Raw genomic sequence first — 6,915 nt, 5'->3', positions numbered from 1 at the left:
TCCTCCTCCTCCTCCTCCTCCTCCTCCTCCTCTTCCTCCTCTTCCTTCTTTCTCCTTCTTTTCCCCCTGAAGGCTTTAACCCATAATAGGAACCCCTGCCCCCAAACCATTAAAGCACACATTTGCTTCAACTCCAGTGATTTTGGCTAAGATTTCTTTGGGTGAGCTAAGTCCCTAATCTTTGTTTTTCTGTCTTTACTCTTGCTTCCCTGCTGTGTCTCTCTGAGGATGCAAAGGGTCTCTATTTGTCCTTACTTTTTATTCCTCCATCCAGGGAGGAAGGTGGGATAAGGTGTGCACATGCAAACACTTTCTTTCTCTGAAAACTCTTAGTTTAATTTAACCCCCTCTGGCCTCCACACAATACCTGATTCCTCATCCTTCCCTACACACCATTCCCAGATCAAAGCCTGGCTCAAATTGGGGTGGGGGTGCATTCAAGTACTAAGTTCCTGGTGATTTGTAATGAAGGCTGGAATAGAATATCCCTGAGCTTTCTCTGCATGCTGCCTACCATGGTGAGCTCATGTTGAGGTACTTGACCCAAAAGGAGACACTGGTACTGCCTTGGAGGGGGAAAACTACCCCTGTTGATGTTCTCTGGGATGGGTGAGTGGACTAAATGGTTCCAGCCCAGCAGATTTATAATTTGAGTGGAGGCAACACAAAAGACAGTGAGGGAGGGAACAAAGTATATGTGGGTCTTTCCCCCAGGGCCGTCAGTTTCCACCCACCTGAAATGCCAATTCTGCCCCCCTCATGGCTCCGGCTCCACTCCACTCCATCTCCTCATTGCACTTCCAGATCTCTGGATCCCTAGTGTTTGCATGACAACCATGTTTGGCTACCAAGTCATACTTTGCCATAGCTTTGTCACCCTGTCAGACTGTTTGGTGTGGGGCATTTATCACAGTGGCTCCCTAGCATGGGAGGAAGAGTGTGAGTCTGCTATCTGGTATTTGTCAGTGCCTCTCCATGAGGTCAGACTTTCTGATCTGTAAAACTCCCTATTTCCTAGGCTTTTGCTTCTGCACTACAGTAAGTCCTTATCTATGATAGATCACCCTGTTTGTGGCCAAGTTGCAATTTGAGTATTCCTTCAAGATCAGCTCAGAAATATATACTGGATGTTCTGGATCAGCAACCAAGGTGGTTCTAGAGGGAAACTGGGTCTAACTTTTGTGGCTCAGAAAGACTCTGTTCTTGAGCTTGGCCAAGGCAGTATTGCCCTGGTCCCTTAAAGACCAATCTGAGCTCTATTACCTCTTGGGTAGATGATGCATCTGTGCATACCCTCAATGCATTGCGGGACTCTTCCACTACTTCTGGAAGGCATTCTTTTTTTTTTTTTAATTTTTTTATTATTATTTTCTTTATTTACATTTCAAATGCTATCCTGAAAGTTCACTATACCCCCCACCACCCCTGTTCCCCTACCCACCCACTCCCACTACTTGGCCCAGGCCTTCCCTTGTGATGGGTCATATAAAATATACAAGACCAAGGGGCCTCTCTTCCCAATGATGGCCAATTAGGCCATCTTCTGCTACATATGCACCTAGAGACACGAGCTCAGGGGGTACTGGTAAGTTCATATTGTTGTTCCACCTACAGGGTTGCAACTCCTTCAGCTCCTTGGGTAGTTTCTCTAGCTCCCACATTGAGGGCCCTGTGCTCCATCCAATAGCTGACTGTGAGCATCCACTTCTGTGTTTGCAAGGCACTGGCATAGCCTCACAAGAGCTCACTATATCAGGGTCCCTTCAGCANTATGTGCTCTCTCTAGTTTCTTTTTGGAGGCACCCAGGGCTATGAATTTTCCTCTTAGGACTGCCTCCATTGTGTCCCATAAGTTTGGGTATGTTGTGGCTTAATTTTCATTAAACTCTAAAAAGTCTTTAATTTCTTTCTTTATTTCATCTGGAAGGCATTCTTAAGAATCGACATTCAATCTTCAGAACCTGAGAAGTAGGTTTTGTTGCTTTATTTATTTATTAATTAAACAACTTGAGACCTTCATATCATTCATGGAGCAACAACACTAGTACTTTTAGGACATTCTGAGACAGGGCTCCACTGCACAGATGGGATTCTTCTTTCACAATCTTTGCAAATTTCTGGGTCCAGTCTGCCCTCATAAGATCCCACATCCTACCCCCTCTCATCCTCCTCCTTTGTTTTGTACTCCTTTCTCCTCCCCATGTTCCTCTCCCCTAATTCTCTTAGGAAAAAATGTATACCAATTCTTCAGGGAAACTGATACCAAGTACAACTGCAGGGCTAACAAATGAAGTTGGTTCCCTGTATACTTTCTTTCCATTTCTCATACAAGATCATTAAAGCCTTTATATTATAGTCATTTCTTGCTGATATGTAACATTCTGTAATTTTCATACTCTAGCAAGACCAAAATATATGCAGAAAAGCCTTTAAAAACATTAGTAACAATAAACCCTGCCTAAAACCAATAGCAAGCAACAATATTTTAGCATAACAATCTGTAAACATGGATCTTAGCTTGTTACTCTGTGTCATAAATGTAATTTGCACTTAAATCTTGTAATAGGATAGAGAATTTGTTTCTAATGTTGCTATGCCTCATGCTATCAAAGAAGGGAAAAAAATTTAAAGATTGTTAAAGTTCCTAATATCAAATTTTAGTACAGTGATACAAATCCATAAACTAGTCCTCCATTTAAAACCAAGCTGCTCTGCAACTTTGTTTATAATTTTTATTTGTATATATTTGCATGTGAATGTATGTACATGAAGACTTCTGTACATGGGAGTATGAATGTGACTATGTGTGATTGTATGTGTCTAAGTATGTACATGTCATTATGCTGGCACAGATGCTGTTAAGATACTTATGTGCTTTTAGTAACATTATCAGAACTGGCTTTAAAGGTATCAAGTTTACTTTCTATCAAATTAATTATATTCCCTGCTAAGTTTATCAGGCATTTAAATACCTAAAGCTGGAGCCTTTGCAAAGACCTATTTGAAATGTAATTGTTCTGTCTAAGTTATTTAAAAGTTAAACAAAATTTAAAACTAAAAAAAAAAAAATGATTCCTTCCTATTTCAGACTGCTAAAATTGCCCTGCCTATTTGACAACCAAAGATTAGATGTCTAAACTAATGAGGATGAAATGGCTAGAAGGACAGAGTTCAGTGAGGATAACATATCTAGAAGGATAGAATGGTGGGACCGTTGTAAATGAGTCCTGCAGCTCCAGAAACTTATCTGTCTTCTTTTTTCAGAAGGATGTGAGAATTGTACTTGAGCCCGTGGCATTTTGTCCAAGTGGGGAGCTCAGGAAAAACATATCCTATGATCAGCAAGACCGTGACCAGCATGGCTGGTAGAGCACAATTAAGGGAGCCCTGGGCTCCTATTACGTCTCCATGAAGTAGTAAGCAAAAAAGAAGAAAAGGTAACTTGGGGGTCTTGAATACCAAGCATGACCAATACAAAGCACAACCAACAGTAAAACCATTAGTACTATCACTAAACATAGTCTACTTATCCTACCAGGACTCTATCTGGACCTGCTCTATCCAGGGCACCTCATATTCCTAAAGCCTTACAAAGACAGCCATTCAAGTGACCAGCTCTGGCTCTCTTAAAGCAACACTGCCAAATCTCATCGAGAATGCTCACACTACTTTTAGATAATTTCTTGAGGGATGTTGTCCCAAAGAACTAATAGAGTGAATAAAACTATTAGAGGAACTCTGTGTCAAAGATAGATAAGAGATGATATTGAAATCTTATAATGAATATAACCAAAGAGTACACAGGGGTTATCCATAGCTCTAACTAGATATGTAAAAGAGGATTGCCTTATCTGGCATCACTGGAAGGGGAGCCCCTTGGTCCTGTAGAGGCTTGATGACCCAGGATAGGGGAATGCTAGGCCCCTGAGGCAGGAGGGGGTGGGTGGGTGGAGCAACCTCATAGAGACAGCAGGGAGGGAGGATGGAATAGGAGGCTTGTGGAGGAGAAACTGGGAAAAGGAATAAAATTCGAAATGTAAATAAATAAAATAAGCAATAAAAAATTTACAAAAAGAGGGAAGAATACCAAGATAGTCTATAAGTGTCGTCCTTGGGGTTTCTATTGCTGTCAAAGAACAACATGACCAAAAAGCAAGTCAGAGAGGAATGGGATTTATTTGGCATATACTTCTAGATCACAGTCCATAATTGGAAGAAACTGGAAGAGGAACTCAAGCAGAGCTGGTACCTGAAGGAAGGAGGTGATGCAGAGCCCATGGAGGAGTACTGCTTACTGACTTGCTTGTGATGGCTTGATCAGCCTGTTTTCTTATAGAACCCGGGACCAGCAGCTTGGAGATGGCGCCATGGACAATCCCCCATTAATCACTAACTGAAAAAAATGCCTTACAACTGGATCTTCTGGAGACATTTCTTGACTGAAGCCCCTTCATCTCTGAGGACTCTAACATGTGTCAAGTTGGCATGCAAAACCCTCCAGTGCAGAAAGTTATAGTTTAACAGATTAAATACCATGGCAATGGGTGGATGTGATTGTGGCTGCTACTAATGCTGTGTGAGCAATGGAAAGGAAGGCTAGACTTTTCCATATTTGAGTTTGGATGGGACTTTTCAACTACCTATTAGGATGGATAAAAGTGAAGAGATGAAAGTTGAAGAACAGTTGGAACATAATGAAACTGGGATAAAGTGGCAATAGGTATACACTTTCTCCTGATAAAAGTAGCTCATTTTTTCATTAAGGAAATACTTGGGATGGCATCCGGTATTCAAATATAGAATGGAAAAACCTGCTTTTATCAGAAGGATTACTGTTACAATATTTATTAATCCACAAATTAAGTTTAAATACTCATTGTCCTGAATTTAGCAACCCATTATCTTATCCATTACACAAATTTGATGCTGTTGTCTGGTTGCCTTGTCTGTTGGCAGTGGACTTTGTTTATGAATGAGAATCTGAATGATTGATTAAATATATATTTAATCTGATTCATTTTGGAATTAAGTGGGATCTGAAAATGGTGGTCAAAGATAATGAAAACTAAAAACGTGGCTGTAATGGTAGCACAAACCAAAGGATTTATTAGTACAGAAATCATAAAAACTGACGTTTTGAAGGAAATGAGCCTGATAGCTTAATTAACTGACTAAATTGTAGGATGTAGCAGGACACTATCTTTTAATTATCTGTCAGGGGTCTAGCTATAGTTTCATAAGCAAGAGTATTCAGGCAAAAATTATTTATTATATCAAAGTAATACTGTTGACAGATGTGTATCTAATATGTAAGTGGAAATCTGTGATGGATGGGGAGCTATGTCAAATACACAGTACTAATAGTAATTTTTAAATAGTTGTATAAGTTGATCATATCAAAATAGTGAATGTGATCCTTATATTAATAAGTATATCATGGTAGAAAGGGAAGGTTTCACTGCCATATTTAAGGTACAGATTTCTGGGAAGTATGGACTCTGAAATGTTTTAAGATAATGATTGCTATCATGGTATTTATTGATATTTTAATGGTGTATTTTGTTGTAGGAGAAAAAAATGCAAAGGAAACTGCAACATATTCAACATTGAGTCCCTAAACTCATTTTAATTATCCTTTAGTCAAAGGTGTTGAGATTGTCTCTGCTAATGCAGAAATGAATCCTATTAGGGCTAAGGGTCAGGTGGGCAAAATAGGTCATCCATCTTATTGGGCATTAATTAGTGGGGATAAAGTAGAAAATGCATTATTCGTAAAATAGATAAGAGGATAATGGCTAATGTAACTCTATATGTAAGAGTTTGAACTATGGCCCAACGAGCTCCAATTAATGTATCTTTTGAGTTTGATGCTCTTTCTGATCATAGAAAAGAATAAATGTAGAGGCACCAAGTTGCTAAAAACTCCTAATCTTATATTAATAAGAGAATTTATTATAGGAACGGGTATTCATAGGGCACAAGGTAAAGTAAGAATTAGAGTTGGGGTTACTGATGAGGTTAATGGACATAAGGTTGCTTTGATAAAAAGTTTTACAGCACCAGGACATTGTTGAAAGAGACCATGAAGATCTACAATGTTTGGTCCTTATAATAATCATCTATCATCTATTCTTTTCCAATCAATGGAAGTCAGAAATGTGATATTGATGAGAATGGAGATAATTAATATGAGATTAATTAAATATGAAAATTTATGCAGAAGACTTGAACCTCTAAGAACAAGGTTTTAAGTACTCAGCATTTTGCAGGATCTGCCACTACAACAGGTTATATATTTGGAGACTTTTGTAGATAGTCACTAGATTTAGATAATTTTGTCTATTATATGAAGAATACTAAAGTTTGTTGGCACTTACAGGACATCTGGATCTGAGTTCAAGTTACCCATGGCACATATACAAGTGGCCCATCTCAAGAATAGATTAAATTGTCAACTTTACTACTCAGCAAGACAGTGAGATGGCCAATATCTATTGATATAAACCCATGTTTCACCAGATAAGACCAATTAACTTTCTTTAATAACTACTGTAAAAGATGCCTAACCCCTCTCATGTTTTCCTCTCTGAGAACTTATCTATTGCCTCTCTGCAGTGTATTTAAATAAATTATCCCCCTATCTGTAGATTGGTAAATACTTTTACTGTCTACAGCAGTAGCATTTTCTTTGCCTTTCACAAGGTGATTTCTTCTTCCTTCTTCCCCCTTTCTGGGGTTACGTTCCGTTTTATATGTCTTCTGCTCAGTTAATATTTGTTGTAGTAATTGTTTTTGGTGTTGTTTTGTTCTATAGTGGGGGGAAGCATGGAAGCATGCAGATAGGTGCTGGAGCAGTAGATGAGAGCTACATCCTAATCTGAAGACAAAGATATATATATATATACATATATATAT

General features: G+C 38.9%; 1 protein-coding gene across 4 annotated transcripts in view; it reads right to left on the bottom strand.

Annotated features, from left to right (window-relative positions):
• The window catches only part of Macrod2 (mono-ADP ribosylhydrolase 2), a 1,928,923-nt gene that overhangs the window by 561,622 nt on the left and 1,360,386 nt on the right, over positions 1-6,915 (bottom strand). The window lies entirely within an intron of this gene.

The sequence above is a fragment of the Mus pahari genome, chromosome 3 (assembly GCF_900095145.1).
Source record: "Mus pahari chromosome 3, PAHARI_EIJ_v1.1, whole genome shotgun sequence".
NCBI classification, from domain to species: Eukaryota; Metazoa; Chordata; class Mammalia; order Rodentia; family Muridae; genus Mus; species Mus pahari.
Note: the sequence above shows the minus strand (reverse complement) of the source record. Positions and strands in the feature narration are given on the sequence as shown.